The 17,595-nt window shown below is 42.6% G+C and overlaps 1 long non-coding RNA gene across 1 annotated transcript; it reads left to right on the top strand.

The window, feature by feature from the left end:
• Positions 1-7,349: 7,349 nt before the first annotated feature.
• On the top strand, positions 7,350-11,849 carry LOC147244168 (uncharacterized). Its single transcript, XR_015110430.1, has 3 exons — positions 7,350-7,688; positions 10,871-11,048; positions 11,178-11,849. It is a non-coding gene; the product is annotated as an uncharacterized LOC147244168 (long non-coding RNA).
• The last annotated feature ends 5,746 nt before the right edge of the window (positions 11,850-17,595 follow it).

The following is a 17,595-nucleotide window of genomic DNA, read 5'->3' as shown; positions in this document are numbered from 1 at the left end:
ACGACTGAATGCAATATGTGCGCATTGAAATACGTTAGTAGAAAGACAGTTTGTGTAACAGCACATTCAGAGGCCCCTCTAATCCCAAATCTACCCTGAAGCTCACAGCCCTGAATTAACCCTGAAACTCTGCTTTGACCAAAGTGTCCTCAATAAAATAGTTTGAAACTAAAATGAGTCCTGTAATTTTGTAGCGGCGACCAAAGTGAGAGACTTTCTTCAGATTTAATTGGCGAGCTTCTGATACAAGGAAGTGTTCTCATCTCTGAAGGAGTGATTGGATGGGATGGCAGGATGCAGCAGCATTGCTATGCCCCCCCTGTCAGGAGGCTGTCATGTAGTTGACCTTTCAGGGCAGATCCTTTGATGAAGCTCAGAGGCCGATGTTAAAGGAAGAGCAAACACACGCTCGATACACCGTGTTGTTATGGTGAATCTAACCTCATTTCAATGAGTAGCAAAGCACCATCCAGCAAACGTGACCCCTCGCACGGATCCTTTCTCTCAAAGCAAAAGTGTGTGGAAGCACATCTCCTTAATTCTCCAAAGCCTGTGGAAGCTCCACACCTCCAGCCAGTAGAAGCCCCACACCTCCAGCCAGTACAAGCCCCACACCTCCAGCCAGTAGAAGCCCCACACCTCCAGCCAGTAGAAGCCCCACACCTCCAGCCAGTAGAAGCCACACACCTCCAGCCAGTAGAAGCTCCACACCTCCAGCCAGTAGAAGCCCCACACCTCCAGCCAGTAGAAGCCCCACACCTCCAGCCAGTAGAAGCCCCACACCTCCAGCCTGTAGAGGCCCCACACCTCCAGCCAGTAGAAGCCCCACACCTCCAGCCAGTAGAAGCCCCACACCTCCAGCCAGTAGAAGCTCCACACCTCCAGCCTGTAGAGGCCCCACACCTCCAGCCAGTAGAAGCTCCACACCTCCAGCCAGTAGAAGCCCCACACCTCCAGCCAGTAGAAGCCCCACACCTCCAGCCTGTAGAAGCTCCACACCTCCAGCCAGTAGAAGCCCCACACTTCCAACCAGTAGAAGCCCCACAGCTCCAGCCAGTAGAAGCTCCACACCTCCAGCCAGTAGAAGCCCCACACCTCCAGCCAGTAGAAGCTCCACACCTCCAGCCAGTAGAAGCTCCACACCTCCAGCCAGTAGAAGCCCCACACCTCCAGCCAGTAGAGCCCCACTCCTCCAGCCTGTAAAGCCCCACTCACGAACAGATAAAACATTTAATCTGCATTAAAATGAGTTAACTAAAGAAAAACTAAGGTGATTAAGTAAAAAAAAAAAACGTGGTGAAGAAAGGACGGATGTTGCCTCTTGAAGGAGACGTCAATGTGATGAAAAGACTTAGAATTTGTTTGCAAGTTATCTGAGAAAATGTATGTTAAGCCAGTATTATTGCTTTACCATTGTCATACATTAACTTTGCTTTATGTTCAGGAAACGGTGATAACAATTGTCAGATATTTTACTTTTTTTTTTTCCCCCTGCAGGGTTGGGAAGTCAGATGTACGACTTTGGCAGGTTCTGGTCCAAGTGCCTCCACTGGGAAGTAACACTGAGGCTTGTCACTCCATTTACTTTAAGATGACAACCATTTTGACAATTTATCACAGGTTTACTGCACAAGCACTGCATGCTGCACCCAAAACACTCACACACAGCCTTATGCACCCTTTTATATAAGATTTATGCCACTGCGGTTGGAAATTACTCTTTTAACTGCTATGAATTCATCTCACCTTCCTTTCACCTTCACCTGAAATATCGTTGAATTTTCTTCCCCCTTTTACTTCAGAGGACAATTACTGAGTGTGCCACTTTCTTTATTTTTTTTTAACATTTACTTTATGCAAAATACACGGCCTGATACTAAGCAGAATTAATCCGCAACGCAGTTAATCATTGCGGCTGATATTCACTTTTAAAAAAAGCACTATATATTTTTAGACTTTAAGCCATTTTAATCTCTTCAGCTGGACCTGCTTGAGCACTCACCCTCGTCCCACACAGTATTTACCCAGAGTTCATAGCGCTGCACTGTGCTGGTAAACAGCTAACTGCAAGCCAAGAGACAAAGTTCAGTAGCCTGCTCAACTGTGAAATAGACTTCAAATTGCATGTAGTTACTGCATAATGAGCCCAATGCATTATATACAAGACCCCCCCATAATACTGATTTAATTAAAGTTTTAATTATCAAATCTCCATAGGGTGTTAGTGTGCAAAGAAGGATTGAGTGTTTATTCCAGACAGTCTAAAACTTTGTTCAATTCCTTTTTTCTTTTTTTTTTTTTTACAAGCATTCAAGCTCATAAAAAAACAATAATCTCAAAACATCTTTTTTACATTTAATTGCTGCCACTGCTTTAGAATTTTATGGAACATCATGAAAATGTAAAAGCGACACAGTTGCAGATCGCACATTAGTTCTTCTCTGCAGGGCAACAAGACGGAAAAAAAGCAGTGAAACCATCAGTGTGACGTGTGGAGCGTGCTCCCCATGCCACGCCTTCCTTTACTCACAGACATTCAGTCAGTGGGACCAGCAGTTACCAGCTAAAATAAGAGTTGACAGGCGTCTCAGCATCCACCGGAGCTCCATCCTCCTTCTGGAAAACTTGTATATTTCAAAGCATTTACATGGATGATGTGGAGAAGCCATTTTGAACTGTAGTCATGGGGGTTCATCAAGTGTTGGTGACCTTCTGATCACTTGAACATTGAATGAGTGTCAAAAGTAATAGTTATTGTGTCCAGAGAACCACTAGTTGAATATAAACTTGTGTGTGTGTGTGTGTGTGTGTGTGTGTGTGTGTGTGTGTGTGTGTGTGTGTGTGTGTGTGTGTATGTCCTTGAAAGTGTGGTGGGAGAAAGTGATGATGGAGAGAAGTTGATGCTCTATGACTTTCATGTCACGGTCCCACCTACACACACACACACACACACACACACACACACACACACACACACACACACACATGCAAACCTTGCCTGTTAAAATACTCCAAAACAATCATATCTTATGAAAGGTCACTGAACAAGCAGTATAAAACCATCATGGTTGGCTGATATCAATATTCCCCAGCCTGAGGCAAATACAGTGCCCTCTGGGTTAAAGAGATACAATTAATAATTAAATGCCAACAAATATGTTGGTTTTGCAGTCAATTCTCATTTAGAATGAATTTGATTTTCTATTCACCTATTGACTCTCACACACCAGCAAAAGCAAAGTGATAAATTTAGCTCGTTGCATTTGAATGTGTTTAAATGCTTCTGAGAAGAATCACTGAGAGATCTGAGGTGTTCATCTTCCACCCCATCGCGGTGTGGGTAATGAAATCCATTAATTAACTGCATCCCATCTCCTTTTTTGTTGTTTTTGACCTCTAGTTCCTCTTTTCTGATCTCATTATGTTAAGTTCACATGTAGTATGACAGGCAGTGGATGAAACTCCCATTGGATGTCATTTCTAAAGAATGAGAAATGCTGTTAATGGTTAAATCCTTCAGAATATACGAGCTCCAGTTTCATCAGACTTGCCTCCAAAGCTGATCACTACAAAAGCAGACTAATTAGGGTTATGTCAAACTCATTTTAGGGATTTTTGGTGGATTAGGTTTGGGACTTACTAGCTTTGTATACTTGAAAAAAAGATTGTGTATGACGAGAACACAGTTTTATTCATGAAGTGACAAAGAATCTGGCCTCTGGACTTCCACCCAAATACAGATGCAGAAGCAAAACAATGCTTGTTGTTTGAGGTTCGGTGCCCTGGCTTCTTTTCTGTCAGGGTCCTCAGGGGCTGGCTCTAATCAGTGTGCACATTAATCCACCCCTGACTAACCTGTGTGGACCCCAACGCTAGTTAATGGCCTTGTGACATGTATCAGTATGTTGGCATGCACAGCTAAGTCGAGCTGACGGTTACAGCTCGTCTAGGCTGTTTAATTGGACTACCGTCCTTGTCCCAGTGTACGAACACCAGAAGAGGATCAGTTTGTAGACGGGTGTATGTTCCTCTCCACGAAGGCAGGTGGGGACTTGCTTGTTTCAGCAAGTTACTGTCACACCTTCTTCCTCTTGACTCACATGACAAACTAGTTGGCAAGCGGCGAACAAGTTGCATGTCAAGCGGTGAGATCATGGAATACATCTTGGCTGAAGCAATCACCATGGTGACACCACCGCCGCCTTGTTTTCTTCCTTTCTAATCTTGTTTTACTCCCTGTCTTTCTGCCACGTACGGGAATGTAGGGCAAGTGCAGGGCCAGTTCAACTAAGGTTTACTGTGTACATTGAAAAAACAGATTGATTCCCAACTGCATTATCTGAGTGTGTCAGTCCAAATTCTAGAAGATTGATTTAGGGCAGTTTCAGTTGGCCTAAGATGTTTACATGTATTTTGATGAGTCCAGTTTTAGTCCGTTTTAAACGAACAGTCCGGCTTTTCCTAACATCAAGTGAACATACCGAGTCTGTCAGCTCAGACCCTCAAATTCTGCCCTGCACGTCCTTCAGTCGAGTCAAACACATACCTTCATACATAGTTCTTCCATCTGTAAATACAATAATCTATTTGTATTTCTACATATAACCTACTTCTCTCAAACACTCCTGAATAGGACTAAGGTGCTTATTTGCTCTGAAAGTACGATTGAGATTAAGCCAGTGATTAAGAAGATTAAGACTCCAGGAGGCACCAGCAATGCACATACGAAAATGTGACTTTAATTGCATCAGCGATTGTTGAGGAAACAAGTAACAGACAGACAGACAGGCATCGGGATCCTTAAGAGTCTGGACCCTCAGACTCCAGAGTTGGAACTTGACACTGCACTTCCTCCAGGGACCAACGATGCACATGCCGAGAGTTTTTAAGATATTCAAGTCACAACCTTTCAGAGATACACAGAAGAGAGATTTTTATGCTTTCATAGATAGATGTCTCTGTGTTTTATGTCTGGCAACTTCTCTCTGCTGTAGACCAATGAGGCCCCTGAGGAACAAAAATTACAATTCAGGCGTATCACTCAAAAACAAGTAATTCCAATTTAATTGCAGTGCTGGAATGTTTGTCATTTGGTGATTCCAGCTAATCTCTAGTTGATTTATCTCTGGCTACTACTGTTCTTGGAGCTAGTCCCCGAGGAAATGCTATCAAGAGACTTACCTTCATAAGAATATAAATTAGAGAGAGTGCAGCTTTCTTCTCTTCTTACATTTTCTTAAACAAATGCACAATATGGCATCCCATTTGTGACTGACATGAATCCCTGTGCTTTTGTAGTTTAACCAAATTATGAATTCACGTGTTGCTTTGGGTTCCATGGCTGCTGTGCTGAGGCTTTCTTCACAATAAAAGGTAACAACAGTAATGATTTGCCTCTCTGTGTGTTTTTAAAAAGCCCCTGGTGAGCACTGAAGATGAAGTAAGTTTCAGTCAGAACATCCATAAACGAGTGTTCTGCCTTCGCCGCGAGAAATCAATTACTTATGCTCCAGGACAAATTTAATGTATCACTGGGAAGTGTTGTAAGTCTTTCAGCTTATGCTCTGTGGTGATTAATTAAAGCTGTGGAGGAGCTGATGGGTGAGCAGTTCAGCAGTTATCAAACCTGCACATGCACATGTATTTCATCTATGCAATGATATTTCTGCATGAAATCATCTCATGCCAGTGTAATTGACTTTTGAACCATGTTTTTTTTGTTTGTTTGTTTGTTTTGGGACAAGCGGGTTTCACCTTCTTGGATGAAGCGTAGAGTTGGTAAATCTGCCTTCAGCGACTACGCTCCTTGAGGTATCCTGCGGGAAACGCGGGGGTGCCGTCGCTGCTGCTGCGAGCCATATGGTCCCTCTACATGCATAATGAGTGCAGTTCACATTATTTTGGCATCGAATTCAAAGTGAATCCTGGATTCAGAAAAGATTCTGTGATATTTGGAATGTTTTTAATATTTGAAGGGTATGCTGTCTTTCTGTAGATGATGATGATGTCATAGTCTTGATTTGGCTGTTTTTTTTTAATTATGTGGACTTAACCTTGACCTTCTGTTAAACTCTTGCATTAAAGCTCATCAGTTACCGACCACTTTTGGAATGACTGCATTTCTGAAGTAAATTTAACTCTTTTTTTCCCCCCACAGATGCATCATCTTTATATACAGTATGGAGTTTTAAACCTGTAAGCCATCATGTGAACAAATAAATTGTGACCATGACCACCATCTTTTGTCAAAATGTCTTTTAATTTGGTGCCACAAGATGACAGGAAAGCACAAAATAGGAAAAGGTAGAAGACTGTGCGCTTCATTATCTTAAGAGCGAAGGAGATACACAAACATTGCAAACAAACTTTTGATCAAACGTTGTTTATTAAAAGGCTTGTTTTACGTGAGCGAGGCCTGTACGATTACACTCACTGAAGGACCTTAGAATGTCCAACTTGCTCAGAAAGTCCCCCTGTATATCTTAGGAGAGCAAGGCACGCAGGTTTTCAATGCTAGGCACCGCAGCTGATGTCTGCTGACCGTGGAACATGAGAAATGTCTTGTTCTGGTCTGTGCAAATGCCTGTTGGCTCAGAAACACCATCACCATCCACAGGAAAGATGTGCAACTTCCATCTCTTTCAGGCTCTTGTTTCCTCTTCAAATCATATAAATCTTTTGTCAATAACTTAAAAAACAAACAAACAAACCGGGAGATCAAACCAGTTTTCAAGAATTTCCACCCAGGGATCAATAAAGCATCTGGGATGCTGATATATTATCATTGTTATTCCAAGATCAACTTCATAAATTAATTTTGATCAGAGTACTGATATTCACATCTGAATGCTTTACACCTTCCTTAGAAGTACTCTCTTAGTAAACATCTCTGCAATGGATTTATACTGAATAAAATATCATCACAAAATTTTTGGAGAAGCACTGAGATTACAATATCCACACTCCATTTTCAGAGAGCAAAATTGTGTTCTGCAGCCAGGTTCCTCTCAAACAGTCACGGGACTTGTGAAACTAAAAATGCTATGCTTAAAGTGACGAGTTTAGTAAATATTTCCATGGTAACACTGTGCTACACCAATCTGACACCTTGCTGACACACTTTTGGGTAGGGTCGTAATTCCACTATGAGATCGTTAAAATCCTGTTTTACTGAAAACAAAGTTGATCCCCTATAAACTTCAGGCTTCTACAAGCTTCTACCAGCTATTGCTCATTGTTTTCTCTATATCTTATCAGTTCCTGTTTTATTTTGAAAATTACCTCCTTCTTGTGTCTCTTTGCTGCTCCTCCCTCCTTTGTCTCTTTTCCCGCCTTTTTCAGGTGATTCACCTGAGTGGCTCAGATGCCAAGATGGCTGGCAAGTCAGCACTTGCATTGTGGGAGTACCGGCATTTCTCTGACCTTGTGGGTGAACAGGGACAAGAGCATCTCACAGGGTGATCATAAGGATCTGCACTGCGTTCTACCGAGGCCCACCGAGGGGCACAACCTACTGTCACTGCAGACTTTGATTCAGCTAAAGCTGCCGCTCTGTGGGAATGATGGTTGCGCTATGTAAAAGATGTTCCCAACATCAGTGTAAGGAAAGATGCCACCCTGACGCTAACATCTTCAACAAGCATCTGCTGACGATGCACATGCAGAGGAAAAGGGGTCAGAAACAGGAGGTAAGCGTTTCTGACCTATTTAACGCTCGTTCACTCCGAAGTAACACAAACAAACTCTACGTTAATCATATTTGACCAAGCAAGCATGTTTTGTCACACTGAATTTTAACGGTACAGGAACGAGTCCCAAAACCTGAACGAGTCCCAAAACCTGATTATCCCAAAGATAAGTTAGCACGGTTGAAGCTCAGCCTTCCTCGTCTCAAAGTCAGTGAATTTTAAATACAAGAAATAAGGGCGCTGGTTCACCCCAGGTTAAGATATTTTAAAGTTTTGTTAGACGCTTTAAAAAAATGTTATTATTTTGCACACTTTGTGAGTTTTGAGGCATTTGTGTCATAAAAATGGCAGTTGCTGACAAGTGGCTGAAAAAAGCAGACAGATGTTTGTTGTTGCGGTTGAAGTCATGTATCCGTGGTGTCGCTTCATTTATAGCTAAACGTTAGCTTAGCACTCCTAATGATGGCATTTGGGCTTTGAAAATCATAAAAGTGGTGTGAATTTGTGCAACAATTTTGCTCAACTTTTTTTTTGTTTTTTTGCCACATTTTATGCAGTGATTAAAATCCCAGCAGTTTGCAGCAGAGGGAGCCCATGATTCGATGCTAACATCCAAGTTAGCCAGCAAAAATAAATCATGTCTGCATCATTGTATTGGGGTTTCTGAAGATTTTTACTGTGAGTTTAGATTGAATGACGTTCAAAATCAATATGAGATTAATAGGTAAACATTTTTACTGTTCTTGACTGCGGCTGCTCTGTTGATGATGAGGTGGAGGTGAACGGAGCATCTCCGTGTTGGCTGACGCTCCAAGAATCCACGTCTTCACATCAGTTGTACACATCCAGATGCCATTATCAGATACAGCTGTTACCGAGAGTCTGCCATGAAAGAAATGCAACCATCTGCTGGTTATATTTAGGCTATGTGATTGTTTGGAAAAAAATTTGATGAGAGCTTTGCCCTCCAGCGATGAAAGCTATCCGCTGCTTTCCCCTGAATTAGAGTGCACCGCCGCCCCCATGATTATTTGTGTTAACCTCAGTCTGTGGTGCTGCTGATGCCAGCGAGGGTAAACAGAAGTTGAGGAGGAAGGATGTCTCTCAACTCGTAGGCTTTCTAACGAGAGCTGTCAGTTTCGTCCTGTGCTGTTGAAAAATGAATTTAAAACAAAAAGTGCTGGGTGTGGGGCAGCATGGGCTCTCAGCAGGAGTTAATAGGAGAGAAAAAAACAGGTAAACTAGGTGTCCATCTGTCATTTGTCCTAAGGGTGGTTTTATCATTGTTTATATCCCAGGACAGATGCAATATCCCGTCTTTATTGCCAGAAACAACATAATGTCTCTTCATCAAATGTTTGCATACTTCTGTGGTTTTGGCTAACACACACACACACACACACACACACACACACAAAAGACAACTGGCTTTAGAATCTGGGATGAACAAGTGTGTGAAATACAACCTTAATTAAGTCTGATCCTCTTCTTCTTCTTCTTTTTTTAAACACTGTTGACAATATGGATGTGTGTCTGACCATAAAGCTCCACCAGCATCTAATCCTCCAGACCAATTTGTTCCTGCCCCTCCTGTTTTTTTGTTGACTCTGTCTGCTGTGTTTTTAATCCTGCTATTAAGTGTTCAGTGGGTTTAATGGCATCTGCTTCATTAACTGGAGTAACATAATTGAAGACTTGACTGACAAACTAGACGTCGCCGTAAGACTCACTGCAAATACAAGTACGGTCCAGGGAGGAGTTTGTGATGCAGAATGTATTTTATCTGGCCATCTCGTAATCGAATGGTGGCTGGTTCGATCCTCACTTCCCTCGGTGACCATGCTTAAGTGCCCTTAAATAAGATGCTTAACCCCTAATTGCTCCTGATGAGTAGGTTGGCACCTTGCATAGCAGTCTCCACCATCCGTGTGTGTGTGTGTGTGTGTGTGTGTGTGTGTGTGTGTGTGTAAATGGGTGAATGAGATGACACTGTAAAGTGCTTTGAGTTCTGCTAAGGTAAAAGGCGGTGTGCAAAAATGAGTCCTTAGCCATCCATTCATCCATTTTCTATACGTCTTGTCCATTAAGGGTTGCGGAGGGGCTGGAGCCTATCCCAACTAACATTGGGTGAGAGGCGGGGTTCACCCTGGACGGGTCACCAGTCTGTCACAGGGCCATCAGGATCAATTAGGGGTTCAGTATCTTGCTCAAGGACACTTGGACATGGTCACTGGGGAAGTGAGGATCCAACCAGCGACTCTTCAGTTGCTAAACGGCCTCTCTGGAGTCCATTAAATTCAGAAATCACATCCAAACCCAGGAGTTTGCATGGTGTTGTTTAATGGTCATTCATGCTCCTTTAATAGCATCCATTCTTTTTCAGCACTTTCTTTTTAAATATGCATAACCCAGAATATGTCCCTTATTTTTCTTTGACATCCAGTGACCTTAAAATGAAACTCTTAGACTGCAGCTGTCAAAGATGGTACAGAAATGTCAGAGGTGCTGGCGAGGTGCACTGGTCCTCTGGAGCAGGATCATCTGCATTGTTTATCTTGAGCACAGGGTTGGTGGAGAGGCACAAATTAAAGCAGCATGTAGTATGAGATGTGAAAAGAGACCAAAATAAAAGGCTGAATTGGATTTTTTGGGCCTAAGTGACATGACGTTTTCTTTGAAACATTTGGTTGCTGTTTTGCAGAATGCTTTGCGTAAACGTTTGTACATAATGGCACAAATGTCACAAGTGATAATTGTGCCAATGCACATGTAGCTCAGCGTCACCCATCAAGTGTATTCGGCTCAGATGCTCTCAAATATTTGTCTTTAGCTTGAGAAAAGGGTGCTTCCTCTGCCTGGAGCTCATGTTTTTGTGCTGTTTGTCAGGCTGTCAGCAGGATTACACCAAAACTATGAGGCTGACCACGTAGGTTTGGAATAGATGTGTAGAAACAGGAAAATTGCCATTTATTTTTGTTTCAAAACATTGAGTTTGGTTGAGCTCTTAATGGCAGACATCTACACCTTCAGTGTGCTTTTTGGTGTGAAACAAAGCAAACCAACTTATATCAAAAGGGTGTCGTGTCCTTTTTTTTTAAATAGAAGCCTTACTGGTAACAAAAGACTTGCACAGCTGAGCTTCTGGTGCTTGATGATTGGTAATTTTTGTTTTTGTTTTGCAGCATTTGACATTCTAGAAATGGTGATGGAGGTGATTTACCGAAGCTCAACAGCAGGCGCATGAATTCCTAACATCTGCTTCAGCTCAACTCTGAACATGATCCAAATACACTGAAAAGATGGAGAAAGTTGTTTTCCTTTAACGTCCTACGATCTGAGCCTTTTGAATCCAGAATACAGGTGAGTTGTCCATTAATAATGACGCAGGCTGCCGTGTTACGGCCTTACACGCCACGGGGCGCTCAGTGGTTAACCCACATCATGAACACCTTCCAGCGGTCTGTTGGCATGTTCCTCGTGTCTCCTCAGGAATCTCTACAGGTGCTCTGGTCTCCTCCTCTGGTTTTCTCTACCGGAAGCAGAAGAGGGGTTTTGCTTGTTTCTATGTTGGATTTGCAGTTGACACCTCTTGTCCACTGTTTACTAGAAGAGGTTTCAACCGCCCTGCCATGATTCCTGAATAAGAATGACATTTCACTGAACTGTTAAACTCTGCAAAGGTTATTTATTTGTTATTTATTTATTTACTGATCTGTTGAAGTCAACCTGTTTCAACCCTACAGCCACTGGTTGCTTGATGATATCAAAACATGCTCATATTACCATGATGTCACTTATCCTGCCATATTGTTTGTGTTAGATGATCAGTAAACCCCTTATTGATGACAGAAAGAAAACACAGTTCGTTAAAAACAAATCTAATGGACACATCATACTGTATCTCATCTGCCCTCTAAACTGCTGCTTTCTCTCTCTCAAGAAGCCTCACTGGAAGCAGCCGACATTCAAATACAGCATTTTCGAATTCCTGTCTATTCAATGTCAAAGCTTCAAGTTTTTTGAAGGTTTTGGTCTGGAGCATCACAATCACCAGTGCCATCTAGATACGGTTCTCTGTCAAGGCAAAGAACCTGTTGTGACCGGAGGCTATTATCTGTGAAAGCAGCGTACCAGAAATGTCACCTGAACCCGTTTTTAGCAAAGAAGAAACAAATAAAAAAGGTACATGTTCACTTTATTGCACGGGGTAGAGAAGCACGCCGTTAAGTCATTACACACTTCTCCTTGTGCCTGTTAAACTCTCCCACACTCACATTTGCAGCTTAACCAGCTGATTATTATCTCGATCCACAGAAATGCTGTGCTTGGTTCTTTCTGACTGTAAACAGGATTGCGCAGAAATTATGCAGCAGAATTTCATCAATGATTTTTAACTCTTTACACGCAGCCAAGCCTCTAAAATGAGCTGATCCATAATATTGAATTGTTCCACCAACCAGATTAATAACCAAGAGGGACCGTGTGTTTTTGGTTATGTTTTTCATTCAAATGTCAAGCATAATTGCACTATACAAAGTTATTTTTATTTATTCTTTTAACATGCAGTCTGAGTGGCTGATCACTTTGGGATACAAGTTTGCGCATTAGTTTTTCGGGAAGTGTGAAAACACCAGAATACTGTCATGGCAGCTTTGGTAACAATGCCCGGCTCCCTCTCCGACACGTACAACATGAACATCATCCTTCAGGCTGCTATCAATCACAAATACCCACTTTATATCAGGAATATATGCGTGTCCTACTTCTATGCTCTTGGGAGTCCTGTTCTTATTAGCAATGAATAAGTAAGTGCTACATTTTGCATTTTTAATGATGTGACACAGAGTCCTCGCTTTGGAAATCATTCATTCCTCGTCACGCAACTGTTTTCATCTATCATTTGTTGGAACAGTGAGGTCCAAAACTTTGTGCAAAAAGTAAAGGTTCCCTAAAGCCCTGATTGAGCTCAGATGACAAATCCTTACGCTCATGCTAGTTAGCCACCTAGCTAACATCAACTAGCACTTTTCCACATGGGATCTTCTTGTCGTTGGAGTTGTGAATGAAGGTGGGTGATTTTGAAGAGTTCTACCCGCGCGAGCTTTGGTAACATCTCTTCAGGCCAGCCTGGAATATACTGTAGATTTTGCAACATAGACTCGGGTTCTTGGGTTTATTTGAAAAGGGAGCCAGCTTTTAGAGAGACCCTACCCAAGGTTGCACTGCGGCAGCCATCGGCATCAAGACGCCCATGGAGAGAAGTACTTCATTACAGTGTAGCTTTGTAGCATTCCGATTTTTCCTGACTTGTTGCTGTCTTCTCGGCTGCAAAACGGAGATAGACACCACCTTCTGAGTTTGAGTTGAGACAACGGATTAAAGAGTCGGTGTCGCGAGTGAGGAATCTTCTTCCTGTGGTTTGTAGTTTAATGGGGGTTGGTAACTGAGTTTGGGTTTTGGCTTTATTACGGCCATCTTCTGAATTGGGTGAGTCTAATTTTACAGCTTAAATCACACCAACTGGTTGCATAGTAACGTCCCACAATGCCTGCTGGCCTCTGTAACCCACCATGGTTGTCAAACCCGGGGAGTCTCCCAGGCTGCTGGACCGCTCAGTGAAGGTGTGGTCAATGTGCTGCGCTCTGATAACAACTGGCATTCTTACATGATAAAGTTTGGAAACCTGTCACACCAATGACAAGCCTTCAGCGGTGAATGGTGAGTGATGTTTTTGCTGCAAAGTGCAGACGCCTGCGTTGCGTTTGAAGGGAACAGAAACGGCTGTCTACAGCTTTTTTTCTCTCTAAGTGGTGGCACTGAGCACTGGAACGTTGCAGTGACACGAGAGCTTCTTGTTACCCTCAGTGATTCTGCCTCAGCTTCGATAGAACGTTACTTAACAAATGTAGCCCCCCCAAAAAAGCCAGTTTAGCCTCATAAATATTTGGAAATAAAATTTTTTGAATGCTTGAATTGTTTTTAATTGTACATTTACATTTCATTCGTAACTACATTTATTCAATTAATTTTCTGCAGCCTGGGCTTTTTTATGGCGTAGTGTAATTGAATGGAAAGTAAGAATGCCCGACCATATCTTTTTATTTGCGTCCTTGTGAGTTTTCACTTGAAGAGGGCATTTGAGGTGCTGAAATAATGACCCCAAGACTCCATCCCAGTGAAAGGATCCTCAAATCACTTCTGATCATACCAGAGCAGCACAGGCCTTTGTTGGATTTAGCGGATAATCAACTGTGTCAGCTACAGGAGAGGTTTAGATGGGAGATTATTCTTTCTTCAGTGGGAAATTCTAATGAATGTGTCCACCTCCCAGCCTATTTAGTTAGTTCAATGAGAACAGAATCAATTCTCATTTGATTTGTTGCCAAAAGTGTAGCCTGCGGCTATTTCTTGGCAAAAGGCAATATGCATATTTGGAATGCGCGATGAACGATTGATTATGTAAAATGAAAGACGATGCTCCTCCCTGTGACGGACTGGTGACCCATCCAGGGTTAACCCTGCCTCACGGAAGGATGGACGATGCTTCATGAAAGCGAGCTATAAGGTTGCTATAGTTATACAGCAGACTGAGAAAATGATGTTGATAGGTATTCTTGCACAGTTTTAAGTGGGTGCACTGAAACCCCAGGGCTTCTGTAGTGGCTGTACTGCACAGTCCCGTGTATCACAAAGACTACACCCCAGTGTATATCTGAAAGAGCCTCCTGACATTTGAGGGACAGCAACTGGAACCTAATAGACTCACACAACATGGACCAAGAGGAGAAAGCGGGTATGACATGATCCTCGCTTCAGAGGGACCAGTTTCCAAGTGCTCGGTTGAGACATGTCTCACGAAACCAATAATAATTCAATTTTGTCTACCGTTTGTATCTGTGAAGTACAATTTGAGGACACGAATGATGGATGCACAAACTGAATGATTGCCCATTCATGAAATGTTCTTACACGCTCTAGGATGTCTTAGCCCTCAATTTAGTCTTACAGAAAGCAAGTAAGAAGTTACAACGACAAACCTGAGTTTGCCTCCTGGAAGACTTCACTGAGAGCTAAAAAAAAAAAAAGACTTGGTGTGGAAAAACAATTTCCCCCGAGAATATTTTCATGGAAAAGGCCGAGTGTCAGTCACACTGTCGCAATCGTGGATTTTATTTCTAAACCTCAAGCAGGAGAACTCTCAAAGTTCAGATGAGGAAACATAATTAACCCTCATCACCATTGTTGCGAAGATCTTGCTCAACCTCTTACAAGTTCTCCTTTCACATTGCATAAGTGACTCTACTTATTGTTGCATGCAGCGTTGCCTCCCCAGCCTTAACACATGCAGGAAGTGATGTCATATCAATTAAAGCCAGTCTTATCACTAATATGAATCTTTCAGTGCTGTGAGACAAGCCAATGATTTATTTATGTGGGCTGACTCAGGCACTGCACAGGATTTAATCCTCTCTGACTGGCAAAATGAAAACTGCTTAGAGTTGCTTACACCTGCGGATCACACACACACACACACACACACACACACACACATACGCGTGCGTGCGCAGGTAAAATGTAATCACACTTTTCATTTTCAACTCAAACCAGCTCCACAAGGCTTAAGTCCCTACTGGACCACAGCATTTAATTTCACTCAATTACCGTGTAGTCAAGCATGTAAGAATATGCCTTTGCCGATCCGTCACTGACCTTGACTCATTTTTCAGTCCTTGCCATAGAAAAATCAAGATTTAAAAAAAAATATATAAAATCTTGTGTTATCCAAATGCTGCTGACAGGAGTCACTGCTGGTGAGCCACTCATGTACATGGCCTATAAAAAGTACTCACCCCTTTTTAAAGTTTCCCACTTTTTGTTTTGTTTTTAAAAATCGAATCATAATGAATAAAATGTGTCCTTTTTGACAAAAAATAAGACAAAAAGAACTTCTTTAAAGCCAAAGAGACAACAGATTTATATAAAGGAATGTCAACGAATTAAAAATTGATCTTGTAAAATGTGTGACTGTATAAATATTCACCCCCTTCAAGTCGGTATTTAGTAGATGCACCTTTGACTGTCGTCACAGCGCTGAGCCGGAGCGCAAAACTGTTCAAACTCTGCCAGGTAACACAGAGATCAGGTGTCAACAGCTGTTTTCAAGTCCAGCCACAAATTGTCTACTAGGTTGTGGTCTGGGCTTTGACTCTGTCACTCCGGAACATTCACCTTGTTGTCCCTACTCCATTTGTGTAGCTTTCGCAGTCAGCTTTGGGTCTTTGTCTTGCTGGAAAATAAATCTCCCAAGTTGCAGTTCTCTGAATCAGATTGCCCACCAGGGCTGCCATATATTTTGCTGCATTCATCTTACAGTCTACCTCTACAAGCCTTCCTGGGCCTGCTGCTGAGTAGAAGCATCCCCACAGCATCGTGCTGCCGCCACCAGGCTTCACACTGGGCATGGTGGGTTTGTAGTGACTCGCTGTGTTTGATGTCCACCAAACTCCGTGGCCAAAAAGTTCCATTTTGGTCTCATCAGACCTAAGAAACTACTTGTTGACCTTGGAGTCTCCCGCATGCCTTTGGGCAAACTCTAATCAAGATGGCATTCCCTTTGCCACCCTCCCAAGAAGGTCTGCCTGGTGAAGAACCTTGGCACCAGCTGTTGCATGCAGAGTCTCTGTCACCTCACCTGCTAAAGCTTGGCGGCCTCTCACAAGTCTCCTCCTGCCACGATCATGCAGGTCGTGAGGACGGTAGGCAGAGTTACGCTCGTGTCGTACTCCCTCCATTTCTCCATGGTGAATCAAACTAAACTCTAGGGGATTTTCAATGACTTGGAAAGGTTTTTGTAACCATCCACTTTTCAACATTTTCTCTGAGTTGCTTGGAGTGTTCATTTGTCTTCATGGTGTAATTGTAGACAGGAACTCTGATTCAGTAGCGACTGGACCTGCCAGACACACGTGTTTTTACAGCACATTCAACTGAGACGTGTTCACTCCACTCTTTGTCGACAGTCGTCATGAGCTGGGACTGTGTGAGCACTCGAAGTGGCGTAATGATCGGCAGCCTGTACAATGTGAGCGCGTGAATTTTGAGCTTTGGTTTTACATCTCAGATGAATCCCTCTCACATTGCTGACTTGGAACTAAATCACGAATTAAAACCGCACAGCCCACGCTCAACTTTAGTTCTGACAAATTTGACGACTCTCACGATCAACTTGCTGAGCGATACTTTATCTCCGTCGCCACGGCGGAGCCGTTTCGTCTATTACCAGGTATCCGTTTCTTCTTATCCCAGGAAATATCTCACTGCAATGTAATAATACGCAGGCTTGGAACCCTTCCATGCAACAAAGTATTTCTTTGTCCACTTACTGTTTCTGGCATCTATTTATGCAAATGTGTTTACTGCCAGCAAGCGGACAGCAGGAGTTGGCTGTTTCAGCCAGCCAAAACACAGCACGGGGTCATACTGCAGGACACAACTAAACAGTCAAGACAAATACAGTTGGGTGTCAAATTAAAAGTATATAGAAGAATGTATCTTAATAAGGGTTTTGGCTTTAAGAACGGCTTCAGGTGTTTGTCTCAGTTTTTGTTTTGATTATGTAGGGACATGCTGTCCAAAATGTTGTCATGTTGCATATAAAGTGAACGTGTTTGTCCTGTTTATTCGGTCTGCGGGATAAATGGCGCTTTGGGAAAAAAAAAAAAAAGCATTGCATGCTGTCTTTTGAAAATAGTTCGTAATGGATGAAATATTTCTCTCCTCTCTCTTCATGAGAAATGTTTAGAACAACTGCGAGCCATATGCTGCAGGTGCTTGTTCTGTGTGTTTCTCTGTTTGACATGACATTATTTCCTATGCATTCTCTGAGGCTTCTGCTACACGTATTTCT

Source organism: Aulostomus chinensis, chromosome 19, assembly GCF_037954235.1.
Source record: "Aulostomus chinensis isolate RoL2024-O1b breed Wild chromosome 19, RoL_Achi_v1.0, whole genome shotgun sequence".
Classification (NCBI taxonomy): Eukaryota; Metazoa; Chordata; class Actinopteri; order Syngnathiformes; family Aulostomidae; genus Aulostomus; species Aulostomus chinensis.
Note: the sequence above shows the minus strand (reverse complement) of the source record. Positions and strands in the feature narration are given on the sequence as shown.